The sequence below is a fragment of the Pteropus vampyrus genome, unplaced genomic scaffold, assembly GCF_000151845.1.
Source record: "Pteropus vampyrus isolate Shadow unplaced genomic scaffold, Pvam_2.0 Scaffold363, whole genome shotgun sequence".
Classification (NCBI taxonomy): domain Eukaryota; kingdom Metazoa; phylum Chordata; class Mammalia; order Chiroptera; family Pteropodidae; genus Pteropus; species Pteropus vampyrus.
In genome coordinates this window covers 590,821-606,036 of record NW_011889144.1, presented here as the reverse complement: position 1 = coordinate 606,036, position 15,216 = coordinate 590,821, and positions in this window count along the sequence as shown.

Genomic DNA, 15,216 nt, shown 5'->3' with positions numbered 1-15,216 from the left:
CACAGTGAACCCAGGCTGCTCGTGGCCTTGTCCCCTACAAGTATCAGGGACAAGGCTTCTATCTCGGTCTTTCCAGAGGAGTTCTGTACTGAGGGTGGATGGCTGGCCCTAGGTGAGCAAGAGAAGATTTGAGTCTGAGATTCAGAGGAGAGGTCAGGGCTAGAGATATTCAACATGTAAATAGTATCCGAAGGCATGAGATTCAATGAGATTGCCCAAGAAGAAAGTACAGAGAAGATTCAAGACCAAGCCCAAAATACTCCCAACATTTAGAGGCTGGACAGGAGCATTGGATTGTCACAGGAGCCAAAAGAGTTGGCCAACTCTTTTGAATGCTGCTGAAAAGCAGAGTTCATTTATGATAGAGAACTGATCCTGAGTTTGGCAAGAAGATTTTGACAAGAGCTATTTCATTTTAGTGCTGGTTGGTCAGTTTTATTTATTTTTTGGAAGAAGCAGCTATGGGTTATATAGGTATTTGTCTATATAATTTTTGCATGCATTTAAGACATGTAGAGTTTAAAGATTAACTATAAAATAAAGCCAAAAGCCACGTTCTTACCTCCTAGTTTAAAATGTAGAACATTTCTCGTAACCCGGGCACTTGCTTTTGACTCTTCCTGGTTCTATTTCCTCCTCTCCCTGTGCAGGTAAGTCATCCTGACTTTTGTGGCTGTCACTCCCTTGCTTTTCTTTATAACTTTACCACATGTGAGATCATGTTGATACCTAAAATTTAAGTGTATTAATAACTGGTACTGCCAGTTGTAACCGAAGTTCACTCATTGCTATGTACTACAGGCATTCCTCATTTTATTTTGCTTTGTTTTATTGAGCTTCGCAGGAACTGTGTTTTTACAAATCGAAGGTAAGCCCCACACCAGCAAAAAGATTAGGACTCTCCAAAGGCCGAGATGATAATTAGCATTTTTTAGTGATAAAGTATTTTAATTAAGGTATTTACATTGTTTTTTTTTTTAGATGTAATGCTATTGTACACTAAGTAGACTACAGTATAGTGTAAACATAACTTTTATATGCACTGGGAAACCAAAAAATTTGTGTGACTCACTTTATTGCAGTATTGTGGTGATCTGGAACTGAACCTGCAATATCTCTGAGGTATGTCTATATTCCATGTTTTGATCATAACTACAATTTACTCAGCCATTCTATTGCTAATGGGTGTTTGGATTATTTGCAATTTTTAGCTATTACAAACATTACTGCTGTGAACATTTTTGAACATGTTTCCTTGGGCACATATGCAAGAGTTTTTCTAGAGTAAATAGCAGGAGCAGAATTGCTGGTTATAAGATCATTTAAACTTCATTCGTAGTGCCAAACCGTTTTACAAAGTGTGCCAAATTACATCCCTACATCTAGCATATGAAAGTTTTCCTTGCTCAGCATCCTGGGGCACTTGGCATTGCCAGACTTTCAAGTTTTGCCAATCTGGCTGCTATATGATGGTATGTTGTGGCTTTAATTTATATTTCTAAAATATTGATGAGGTTAGATATGTTTTAATGTATTCACTGGTCCTTTGAATTTTCCCAGTTTTGAATTGTCAGTTCCTGTTTTGTTCTTTGCACTTTCTGGAAAGGTGTTTGCTATCTTGTTACTGATTCATAGAAGTTCTTTATACATTTTATAGACTCATTTTTTGTCACTTACATGTATTGCACATATCTTCTCTGAATTCCTGGCATGCTTGCTTTGTGTTTTCTTATCTTAAATTTCAGTATAGAACCTTTTATCAATCTTTATGTTTTATAAAAATGTTATAGTTAGCAAATGTGTTTTAAGAAATACTCAACCCTGAAATCATGAAAGATATTCTCCTGTATTTTATTCTAAAAATGTAATAGTTTTGTTTTTTACATTTTGTTCTTAATTTACCTGGAATGAATTTTTCCATATAGTGTGAGGTAGGAGTCCAATTTCATTTATTTTTCATAAACGTATCTAGTTTTCAAGCACTAATAATTGAAAAGTCTAATCTGAAATACTACTTCTGTCATAAAGCAAAAATCTATATATTCATTTTTCCCCCCCCTTTGGTCAAATTTCTCTCCTTGTATCAGTGCAAAACTGTCTAAATTTCTATAGTTTTATAAGTGATTGGTATCTCTTAAGAAGAGTGCTTCAAACTTCTTCTTATTCTTCGAGAATACCCTGGCTATTTCTGACATTTCTTTCGTATAAATTTTAAAATCTAGTTCCTGCCACCACCAAAAAAAAAAAAAATATATTTTGATTGAGATTATACTATATCTATAAATCAATTTGGAGAGAGGAGACATATTTATAATATTGATTCTTCCAATCTATGAACATAGTATATCTCTCCATGTTTACTTAGGTCTTTCTTAATGTCTTTCAAAATTCTATAAATTTTTTCATGGAGGGTTTGTACAACTTTTATTAGAGTTATTCTGAGGGGCTTTATTTTTTTAAACACTTGCAAATAATATCTCTTTTTTACCAATTTTTTTCATTTTAATTGGTTTCAAGTATACAGTACATTGGTTATACATTTATAAGGTTTATAAAATGATCCCCCTAATTGCTCCTTCTCTCCTCTAGTTTTCCACCTTGCCAATATATTAATGCTAACTGCATTCCCTATGCTGTGCTCCCCACCCCCATGACCATCTATCAACTACTAATTTGTACTTCTTTAACCCTTCACCCCATTCTCCCAGCCCCTAAATCCCCTCCACTCTGTCCGTCACCAAATTGTCCACTATATTTTTACCTGTTACTGATGCACAAAAATGCAATCATTTTTTATATTGATTTTGTATTCTGAAGTCTTGCTAAATTATCTTAGCAATTGTCTATTAATTCTATTAGTTTATCTGTGGGTTCATTGGATTTTCTATGCACCTGCGTCTGGGTCCTCCAAGAAGCAGACAGCACATGGAATTGTATATACAAGAGATTTATTGGAAGGAATACCTGAGAGGGACAATGGAGAGGGACTTGGTGGAGCCTGGGAAAGCCAGTTGACCACGATTCAGGTCACATCCTCTTGAAGAAGGGTGGGAGGGAGGAAGGCTGGGCAGAAGAGTCTCAGAGTGTGGTGCAGTTCTGAGAACATTTAGCAAAGCATCAGGTCGTCCCTGAGCTAGTTATCCATCAAAGGAATCCTGTGTCTCCCAGGATGGGTCTGTATTAGCATCCCTGCAACTCTCTGTTGTAGGCTGGAAGAGGCCCATGAGAAGCATGGCCACAGCATGGTCATGATGGGTTTCAGAGCATGGCATCTGGGCCTCAGATCTGACATTCCCATAGGTGAAGATCTAAGAGGCCCATTTTCATGGCCCATAGATCTGCTCCCCACCGCCCACCGCCCCCATGAGTTTGGGGAGCAGCTCCTTTGGGTTCCCTCGAGCCTATTTCTGAGAGAAAACTCAGAAGAAGATGGTGAGTGGGGTGAGCCCAGCCCATCTCCGTGTGCAAGGCTATGGCTGGTCATCCTCTCCTTCCTTCATTGTTCATTTTGAATTCTTACCCACAGGACTCACTTTGGCTGATGTTCGTTGCTTGCCATGGTGTGTGGCCCAAACAGTCATTCCTGGGGTGGGGGGGATCTGAATCTTTATAGTCCTACCTCTTTTTGGTCAGAGTTGCAAAATTAAAATGGAGGAGCCCATGTGGGATCCCTAGGTCTCAGTGTGCCATGCCACTCCACCAGTGTGACTCCTCACTTGTCCCTAGGCTCAAGATGCATAGGCCGCCTGCCTGGCAGCAGCCATCCCTATAGTCATGGGAACCTTGCTGTCAGGGAGACACAGCACCACAGAGTGGCTCTTATCCCTGTGTGTGCTGCAGAGCGATGCCTCTGAGAGGTGCTTCTCACAGGCCCAAGCCCATGTACCAGATGGGGCTTGTGTGACCCAACCAGTGAGCCTTCTGGAGGTCCACTCCCAACTCCCCAAGCTCCCTTGGAGTTGCAGGCCCTGAACCCTTGTGGAGTTATCTCTCAGTCTGGGCCTCAAGCCAGGTAGATAGAGTATCCAGGGTCAGCCTGGCCACACTGGTCTCATTGGGCAAACTCGCAACTTCCTGTACAGCCAACAACAGAGGTATCGCTTAATAAATTATTGTACAACCACATAATTAAGGAGGATTGATATTAAAACCAAAGCTGCGACAGAAGATAATGATTTGTGATTTTTTGACACTATTAAATGGTTAAAAAAAAAAAAAACTTCAAAACAGGAAGTATGCTAGTACATATATACATACTTTTTAATATATATAATGTAAATATGTATATATTCGCTTTATAGGTAGATGATAGGTAGGTAGGTAGATAGATATAGAGATAGATAGATAGATAGATAGATAGATAGATAGATAGATAGATAGATAGATAGATAGATAGATGATAGACTGGATCCCCAAATAACAGGGGACAAATGATTATAGAATTTATGGGAACTTTTGTTTTCATCTTTGTACTTTTATGTAAGTTTCATGCTTTAGTAATGTGATGAAACACTGTTCTAAATTAAATACAAGAAATAACATACAGGCGCAGAAAACATAAGGACAAGATCGGTGGTGTTGGAGAGGCCCTCAGAGATGCTGGAGTTGAGGGAAGACTGCAATTGGCAAGGTGCTTTGAATCACTGTGCGTTAGAGCAACAATATTCTGGGAGGTTCATGCCTTCAGTTCAGATTGTATCCTCCTAAGCTGCACTGAAGAACAAGTAATATTCTTTTATTTATGTGTGTTTTTAACTTGTCATCTTCCCACTAGTTAAATACACCACAAGCTCTGCAAATCATCCTCTGTAACAGTCAGTTTCAGGATATTTAAAGACACATTTGAAGTCTAGGGAGCTAGTTCTGTGAGCTTTCTTTGCAAGTTGGCAAGGCCCGAGCACGTCCCATGAGAGCTGGCACAGCTCCACGAGGAGCCCTTCTCCCCTCTGTGTAGTAAGCAGCACTAACCCCAGCTTTGGGACCTACGAAACTGTTGGATCAAATGCTGGACAATCACGTGTCTGAAGACACCTCCAGTGTTACCTGGCAGGTGTGTCCCTGGGGTCACAACCTCACCTGAGACCTTTGCACTGTGGATTCTCAGCACACAGAGGTCTTGCTTGCCCCAGGCTCATTTGGTTGTAGTGGCCTCTGAGCAGGAGGGACAGTTTCCAAAATAGTCACAGCACCTGCTGGGCACCAGGCACCGTCTGCAGTTTACCTTTCCCCACACAGCTACTCCAGAGGGTGCTGCCATTCCTGTGTAATTTGGGGAGACCCAGGCTCAGGAGGTGAAATGGCTTGAGGTCACCTGGCCTAGCAAAGGTAGGCCACCAGGCGCTAAAGCCTCTTTGATCCCACCCCAGCCATCAGAGGCCAACCCCAGTCGGGCTGTGACCTGCATGGGTGCCCAGTGGAGACAAGCAGGTTGAGATCCAGCCCAGCTCCCCTCACCACACTGGCCTGCTTCCTGGTGGAGGCATTGGGAGGGCACTTGTCACTCCAGCCTCCTCCTCTGCTCTGGGCCTCAGCACCCTGGGATGCTCTGCCCTGCTCAGAAGCGCACCCTCGAACTCTGAGGGGGACGCGTGGACGCTGCAGGGTTCTGGGAAGAGGAGAGAAGCATAAATTACACACAGATCTCTCTGCACTCCGAAAATATACCTCTCCTTTCCAGAAAATTGAGTCAAATGGTATGGAAATTTGACTAAGTGATTATGGATATTGTTCTGTGGACGTGTTGCCAGGTGTCTCTTCAAGAAGAGAAATAAATTTGTATTTCTCTGCCTTTATTCTGGGTTTAAGGTTTTAATAAAAATGCAGCGAGGGAATATCGCATAGCAACTTGCCTAGAGTGGAGATTAATGTTGCTGACAAAAGCTTCAGACTGTCTTGTCTCACTCTACTTTGCTGGCTTCCACTCATAATCTAACCCTGTCACTCTAAGGGACACTGCAGAGCCCAACATTTGTCCCTATTAGGGGATACAGGGCCCAGACTCTTCCATCAGAACACCCTGCTTGTCCTTCTAGTGTGAAGGTTGGGAACTTGCATTATTTTTCAAGTAAAAAATCAAAATAGAAGGCATGCTTTATTAATATTTAAAATACAGATAGACACTGGTGGTATGACACAGTCTGTATGTTGGAAAGACACAAGTCATACACCGTCGTGAGTTTTCTGAGAGAAAAAGATGTGTGTGCGTGGGGAGGTGAGGATGGGTCCTATGGCCCTAAGAGGGTCAGGGGCCACCCTTGGATGTGCTTTCATTTTTGAAGAATATTTTTGCTAGATATGGAAATCTAGGTTGATACTTAGTTTAAACATTATGTTTTGTCATCTCTGGCCTCTATTTCAGGTAAGAAGTCAGTGGTAATTTTTATATTTGTTCTATATGTACTATGTCTTTTTTTTCCTGGCTATTTTCCATATTTACTCTTTATCACTGGTTTTCAGCGGTTTGACTATGATATGCCTTAGCGGGGTTTCTTGTATTTTTTATACTTCAGGGTTACCAAGCTTCTTGGATTTTGGTTCTTTATTGTATTGTCAATATCCTTGCCCATTATTCAGATATTTTTATGCTCCATTTTTCTCTCCTCCTGCTGGATTCCAATTATGGAAAATATGTTGAGTTGTTAATAGTTACCCCAAAATGTTAAAAGCTCTATTCTCTTTCTTTCTCCACTCTATTTTTTCCATGATGTTTCCGTTTGGAGAATTTCTTTTCACACGTCTGCAGGTTCACTATTTGCTTTGTTGCTTCCAGTCTGCAAATAAGCCCATAAAGAGAGTTCTCTGATATCACATTTTTTATTTCTAGCATTTCCATTTATTTCTGTTCATGGATAATGTTCACTTGCTCTTTTAGATTCTTTAACACACTTGTCATAGTTATTTTAAAATATCTCTCTGAAATTCCAATATCTGAGTCATTTCCAGGTTTGGTTCTATTGACTATTTCTTCTCTTGTTGGTGTGGACACATTTTCTTACTTTTTGATGTGTCTTGTATTTTTTTAATTGACTTCCAGAAGTCAATTTGTGTGAAAGCATAGTAGAAATTAAAAATGATAAGTATGTGAGGTGATGGATGTGTAAATTAACTAGATAGGGAATTCTTTCACAATGTTAACATATGTCAGGTCATCACGATGTATACTTAAGTATCTTATACTTTTGTGAGTTATACCTAAATAAAGCTGAAAAATAAAATAAAATAAAATAATAGTACAAACTGAAGTAAACGACATTTGTACCCTGCATAGGGCCTCCTCCTCTCTCAGTCTGTGTTACAGTGGATTGAGTCAACATGCTCTTGACTCGAGAGTTGGATTCGGGTTTCATGGTGCATTTAGTTAGATCCAGTCCACCAGAGGCTTCAGATTATCTGAGAGCTGTGTCAGAGTTTTCCCCTTCATCCAAGTGGCTACAGAGTTTATCTCAGTTCTGCTGCCTTACCTCAGATTTTGTCTTGCTCCTGCACTTGTACCTGCACCTGCCTTTGCACTTGCCTCTGCACCTGAGAGAGCCTCCTCCCCAATGGTAAACACCTCTACTCAGGGCAGAGTATAGAGTGCCTCTGAGGTTTCTCTACTTTTCTCTCTCCCCTCAGACCACAGCAGGCCCCACATGGCTGCACCTGAGGGCTGAGGGGTCCTATTTGGCTCTCCTGCCCCCATATGTTTCTCTTGATTCTGTTGCTGCACCCCTCAGTCTCAGTAGGTCATTGTCCCTGTGTCTTGGAGGCGGGCTCTCAGTGGTCCTTGGTTCCCCCAATCTTCCTCCATGAAAGATCACTTGGGAGGCAGGAATGGATTCTCCTTGCGTCTTGGATGCCCTGGTACTATAAACTCTTATTTCACCCCCGCCCAGCCTTTACACATTTGTCACAGGCTCATCTCCTTCCTTCTTTGTACCTGGCGGCTTCTGCCTCCACTGCTCCACTGAGGCTAACAGCTGCGTGGGCACCCCTCACCTGCAGCTATGTAGAGCATCTTTGTTGTTCTCACTTCCAGGGTGGTAGTAACATTTCCTGTGACCTTATGCAGCCTGAGTGGAAGCAGAAGTGTCAATTTATTATTGTAATTCGTGAAATATTTACATTTTGTAAGGAGATGTGAAGTGATTCTAAAACTCTTTTGTGTCTCACAGAGCTTTGCTAGTTACTTCAGGCCAAGCACTAAAGCTTTTATAATAGTTAGACATTTGATTTTACCAAAAAATAAATGTTCTGAATTTGCTTATCTTCTCTGAGAGGAGAAATAGCCCTCAATAGTATGCTACTGAGGAAATATTTTCAATAATATTAAGACACTCAGACCCTTGCAAGGTAAAACCTCGCTAATGATGTTTTGACAATGAGTGAGGAAGCAGCTACCTTTCAAAAGAAATGTGTCTGCAGAGAAAACATTTTGAAAAATGAATGTTCAGAAATGTTATTTTATTGTTATGTGATTTTGTTGTTAAGAATGATGTGTGCCATTTTTTTTTTAAAGTTTGATTTAAACACTTAAAAAACTTGGAAATGGTTTTTAAACTTGTTTTAAAATATTCCAAGCAAAGGGTTTCAGGTGATTGGGTCCATTTGTCGAAATTATTAAAATTCAACATATTCTAATTAGTCTGGAGGAACAAATGATTATTGTCATGGAGTATAGAGATTTGCAGCCCAAATTTCAACAACAACAACAAAAAAAAAAAAATGCAGAATTGGTCAATGGGATTGAATAATGGGCAAAAAAATTAGAAGTACAGCGAGTGACACATTTCTCCATTTTGGTCCACATATCCTTACAAGAAATCTTTTTTTTTAGGGGGGTGGGGGGTGGGCATGCATGGCAGTCGTTAAAACTGAGTATCAAAATTAACTGAAGTTAAATATCGTGTTATATGGTTGTACCTCAAAGTGTTCAACCCAGTGTTTTTAGCGAAGAAGCATATTCAAGCATGACACTCAATAAAACAATTGTTATTTATATCTATGTTTATAAAAGCAAAAGAGTTGACTGATAAATTCGAAATTACTTTTAAATGTTTTATTTCATCCTCTCATCCTTCTAAGATTTCTATTTCTATAACAAATCTTTGTTATATAATATGTACAGTATATTAATACTTCTTGTATAAAATTTGTAAATAACTGTACATGCTCATTGGGATTCATGCTCTAATTTTTAATTCCTAGTTCTCATTTTAAGAAGTTCAGAGATCACTATTTTAGATCAATTCTTAATTGCACTATTAAGAGCACTGCTGCAGGTAGGATTTGGGGGGAGATGTTGCAGATAATTTGTTAATAATAAAATACAACAGATAGCACATGATTCCTTTTCTTAATATAAAAAGAACAAATTCAAAGTTATCCTTGTGGCTGCATTTTGTTTGCTTGCATCCTGGAAGTTGCTTGGGTGGAGAGAAGGAGGAGGAGCAGGGAGGATGGCATCTGTCCTGTTGCTGCTGGAAAAACAAAAAATTAAAAAGGCACGGCCATGGACCCGCTTTCATGAGGTCCCCACTGCTCCATTACATGAATTGTCTGCACTGTCTCCGCACAGCCTTCATCTTCCTAATGCTCCTGGTGCAATGCAGGCTGCTTCATTTTGCATTCTGCAGATTCTAGCAGAGAGAGGCCATTCTATTAGTGCAAATGTGGGATAGGATGCAGGAGTGACTAGCTCATAGTATTGATTTCTTTCCCTCGATGTACAAGAAGAGATTCTTAGCTCCTTCTTTGTGCCTCTATCGACTTTTGTATAATTTTATTTCTAGGATTCAAGACCTGGAAGAAAGACCATGGATTAGCAAAGTGCCTTGGTCATCAGTGCAGAGAGACCTGGGGTCAGGCGGGCATAGCACCTGGGCTTATGTCTGGGTCCACATGACAAGCAGGTCACAGCTGCGCCATTCTGGCTGGCTCCTTGGGGCTCTTGGAGAGGCGCCCAGAGCCCTGCCTGCCTCGGCGGGACCTGGCGATGGTCGTTAGCACAAATGAGGGTCCCAACAGCATAGATAAATAACTTATACTAATATTCTATCCCCAGGAGAGCATTTTTGTTGGTTTTAGTTCTTAAAAATTATGAAGTTAGGTAACAAGAAAAGGCAAGTTTAGTCCTCCAGTTACGTTCCCTGTAGCCTACCACTCGGCTTCACCACTGAGGGTGGATGCAGGATGGAGATGTGTGCTGACTCGCCTCGGGGTTGCCCCCACCCCTGCTGTCCCTCCCACCCTCCCACCCCAGGTCCCCATCAGCTCCAGGGCAGCTCCATCTTGATGTGTCAACTGGGTTCTCACAAATAACATTTTAAATCATCGCTCCAGGAGCTAATATATATGTTTTTTCAGAATAATCTACAAATATTTTTATTAATTTCCTCTGAAGAATGAAGAGAAACTTTGCCTTGATTCCAAGTAAGGATATAGCTCTTGGCCTTGCTCAAGCCGATGCGTTATCAGCTATGTCATTAGCTTGCCTGCTTTATCTGCATGTCCTTGCTTAATATTTCATGCCACTCTATGGCCTTTTGTGCCAGGATCTAGGCGGCTCTGAAATATCCACTTATTAAGTCCCCAGAAACTCATTGTTGACATTACTACTCAGCAGTTTATAGACAAAATCGGAGACACGTTGGTTAACTGACCTGCTTGTAACTGGCCACCCGCCAAGAAGGGAGGTCAGCACCGAGCCATGGGGTCTCTGGCTCCTGCCCTTTCTTGCTCACTGCTGCCTGGGCTCATCATTCGGGGCCTCTGGGAGCCTGTCTCCAACGACCACCAGCTGGAGTCTGAGAAAACATGCTGACACAAGAGTACACACATCACATTGAAGGGCGAGGCCCGAAGGGGACAGAGCCGGTCCAGGGCTGGATGAGGAGCTCAGGCCAAGTCTGCTTGTTGGCATCAGGCAGAAATGGCCACTACCTCACGTGGTCAGTGACAGGTCATTCCAACAGCTGAGGCTGATGTGAAGGCGCTGAGAGCTGGAGGCTGTTCCTGGAGGGGTCTGAGCCATGCTCCCCTGTGTGCTGCGGCCTATGGCTGCCGCGGGGTGCACCACTCCACATAGAGCAAGCAACTCCTGTCTTCCTGAGGGGTATTCACAGAGGGCACAGTGGGAGGAACCAGCCTGGTCAGAGCAGATGGTCCTGACACCACGCTGGGCCTTGTCTCTTCACTGCAGCATTATTTCTAAATCCCCCGTTCTCAGCGTCGCTGAGTTTGGCGGCTTACCTGGTGGCATGACTACAAACCCACATTCCCGAGGGGCCGAGGCCCAGCTAACAACTTCTTTCTCAGGCCAGGTCGCTGTGCCTGTCCATTCCAGCTGCCCCAGGGGCATCCACGTGGGCTGCTGGGTCTCACATGCTCCTCTAGCCCCACCGTGTGACAGCAGCCCTGCCTCCCTTGACGTGCAGGTCTGTTCTCCTGGTTGGTGGTCATATCTCCTCTTGTCTGCTCCTCCCTGGACACCAAGAGCTCAAGCAGACAGCTGCCACTTATAGTTCAATGTCACAGGTGGGAGTAGGATCAAACTGACATCACCTGGCAATGATATACTAAATGATGGGAATTTGTGTGTCCTTTATGTTAAAGACTGTAGTGGATTAAATGGTGACCCCAGAAAGATAGATCTACATCAAATCCCTGGAACCTACCAGTGTTATCTTATTTGATAAAAAGGTCTCTGCAGATGTCATTAAGCTTAGGTTCTTGAGATGAAGAGGTCATTCTGGCTTATTGGGGCGGGACCTGAATCCAATAGTGTCCTCTTGAGAGCCAGGTGGAGGAAGTGGAGGGCATGTGAAGACAGAGGCAGAAACTGGGGTGATGCACCTACAAGACAAGGGACTCCTGGAGCCACCAGAAGCTAGAAGAGGCCAGAAGCACCCTTTGTGAGAACCTCCAGAGTATTTCTTGGTTTCACACTTCTGGTCTCCAGGATCATGAAAGAACACATTTCTATTATTTTAAGCCATCTGCTTTGTGGTAATTGCTTGTGGCAGCCTCAGGACACTGACACAGAGACGTATCATTCTTATCCATTAAAGGACTGTGTGGATGCTGAGGGGCAGAAGAGATGGACTCTATTGGCTGTCTTCTGTTTGCCCCACCAGATACGCCGTCCACCCTTGCCCACAGCCCCGGCCCAGGGACACTAGCCTTCGCGGGTCGATCACATTAACAGACTGCCGTACCTCCCATTTCCTCCCCAGTGTCTCCGGGGCTGCCCCCATTCCCTCTGCACTGCTTCCTTAGTGATTGTCAGAGCTCTCTGGTGACGAGGGTGGGTCAGAAGATCCTTCAGAACCACAGGAGGCAGCGAGCATCTATAGAGATGCTGGTGGCTCAGACGGTCTTGCCTTTAAAGTCCCTCTGCCCCTTCTGCCAGTTTTAGGACTTGAACTCTCCCTGCCTCCGAGGAAAGAGTGGCAGGGACTGTCCCTCTTGGGAGACTTATACTGGAAAGGACACTTCAGAGACAGCAATGCTGGTCCTGTGGTGGCATCTAAATACCGTAGTGTCAAAGTCGGAGGTGTTCGCAGGTGGGCAGCGGGCACTCTAGCCCTCGTCGCACACATCTGTCCCTTCCATCTGTGGACAAGCTGGGCACAACTGGAGCTGACTCCAGGTTCTGAGGGGCATGAGGGGAGCTGCCCTTCTACCTGTCCCCAAGAGTGTGTGTGTCCAGGGTGGAGAACAGAAGGAGCTGCATAATTTCTAGCTGTGATTACACCACATGACATGTCATAAGCTCCCTGTGCCTTTTGGTGGCTGCTCTGTGCTTGAGCCCTCGCACTGCCCTATGAGAATAGCTGCTTCAGGCATTAGCACCTCAGATTCCTTCATGGGGTAGTTTGGGGGGTGCTGGGGGTAGTCTAGGGTGGCTAGGGGAATGAGAGGGCCTGGCAGGCTCAGGGAGGTGGCTGTTGACCTGCTAGTAGAGACATACTTCAATATCGTGATAGGCCATGCAGCCCAGCTGAGGGTCAGCCCTGCCCCACATCGCAAGTGGCTGCATCCCTCCTGCCCCTCTTAACTGTACTTCTCCTTTTTTCTCTCCACATTAGTACGCCCACCCGATCGTCCCACCTGAGGACCTCCCATTGCTTCTTTGTTTAGCCCGTCTTTTCTAGATGCTCCCATGTGGAAATGGGTCTGGTCCGGCCTATGATGGCCTTTAGTCCCATGGGGAGAAAATGGGGCCTGCCCTTCATCTGCCTTCTCTCTGAGGTCATCAGTGCCATTTCTAGGGGTCGCATCGAGCACCTCTGGGCGCTGTTGGAATAATTCAGCATTGTGTGGTTGCCCTGCCACCCAGACCTTCCGGACCTCTCTATTGCAGGCCTTGGGCAGCCATTCCCCACCCCCTACCCTCCTCCAGGGCGGGGACACAGAGCGAGAGCTTGGACAAGGTTTGCACCAAGTTCTTCGATCTCATGCACGAGTCCGAGCTGCAGTATTATGACAGTGAGGCCCAGGACAGGCGCGATATGGAGGCTGCCTCTCTCGTTTTTACTTTCCCCTCCTCCCCGACCCGCACACCCTTTGCCCTCATCCAGGTTTAGGTTTAGGAGGTTTGCTGCGACTTAGGAATGATGTTCTCGCTTATGAAAGCTAAAAGTGAAGTCACACAGCCGGTTAGTAAATCAAATTTAGTAAATAAATAAGCCATTCTCTTTCAGTATTGTCTTTAGGTCTTATTTCTCATGTCTCCCTTCATTAGAGGTTTTTATTGTCATCTCTTCGGCTCAACAAAGACAACAAAATCTGCCCTGTTAATTTTGTAATTGAGGTCTATGCAAACATATTGCCATAGCCATGGAAAAATGTTTACTCTCTTCCAGCTGAACACACAGTACATTTTTAGTTGAATAAGATCCAACTGAAAGGCACAAATCAAGGGTTTAAAAATAGAATGAAGATCGCAAAAGCTTAGTATGTCAATATACTAGTCGAGTATTAAATGACAACAAAGCAGAGATTAGACTGCCTGGTGTTGCTGGTAAAACTCAGTTTGACCTCCTCACTATTTCACTGTATTTACAGTTCGTTTCTCATAAAAACCTATGGAAAGTTTTCTGGCAGGTGAGTCAGCATTTGAAGGTATAGCTTAACAAAAGAAATAAGATGGTAAAGTTACCCTTTTCTTTATTCAAAAGCTAAAATCTGCTGTCATTGGTTTATCTCGTGTCTGTGAAAGGAAACAGACATACTTATCTATGTAGTGAGGCTTCAGGCAGAGTTCAAGGATAGAGCCTGGTGGAACACATGTCGGCCAGGATGATGCTCCTGTCAGTGGAAACCAAGGCATTTGAGGAGAGAGAGGGAGAAAGATTACTGCTTGGAAACACCGTGATCGGCATACGCTTCCTGAATTACCACGTATCTGGAGACACGGCGCAAGTCAGTAAATGCAGGATTGGGTAAACGCTCGATTAAGGGCAGAGAGAAGAAACGACCAGAAGCTTGAAGCACCTTTTGGATGGATTACCTTTTCTGAGGTTCTAGCACAGAACTGCATCTTTAACCAACAAATCTACAAGTATCTAGTGTTAGAATTACAAATGTTTGTTTTCAAAATTTCATTTTGCATACAAAAAAACCTGAAGTTCGTAGACATTTAATAACTTGTTTGAAAGTCACAGAACTTCCTCAAATTCAAATCCAGGGCCCTGTCCTGGGCTCGTGAGGGTACAAGGATGATTAAGACCTAGTCCCACCTAGGAGGGACTTCAATTTAGTTGAAGAGGAGGGAAGCGTGTGCAATAATTGTAATAAGGAGTAGATGGTAACAGCAGAGTGACGCAAAGTGAAATAGAGAGAGGCTCAGAGGAGCGACGTTCGCTTGGTGCTGGGAAGACTGGATCAGACCGGCTTTGGAACAGTGGGACTGATGTGGCTGGAGAGAGACGGAGGGCACGAGCGGTGGAGGAAATGCATGGGGCTTTTCCGACAAGGATGACGATGCAGGTTTCCAGAATTTTTAATGCTCTGCATTACACCTGTAATATCTTAACTGACAGCATCGGGGTCTGGAATCACGAGTGATACTAACTCTCACTTGCTGAGCGTGTTTTCTACGCTCCCATCACATTCTTCGTGCTTTAAATTAATTGTCTCTTTGAACTCTCCCAAGTCTTATTGTTTGTCCATTTTGCAGACGAGGAGCACAAGGCTTAGATGGGGTAACTACCTTGTATGTGATTAGATACTGAG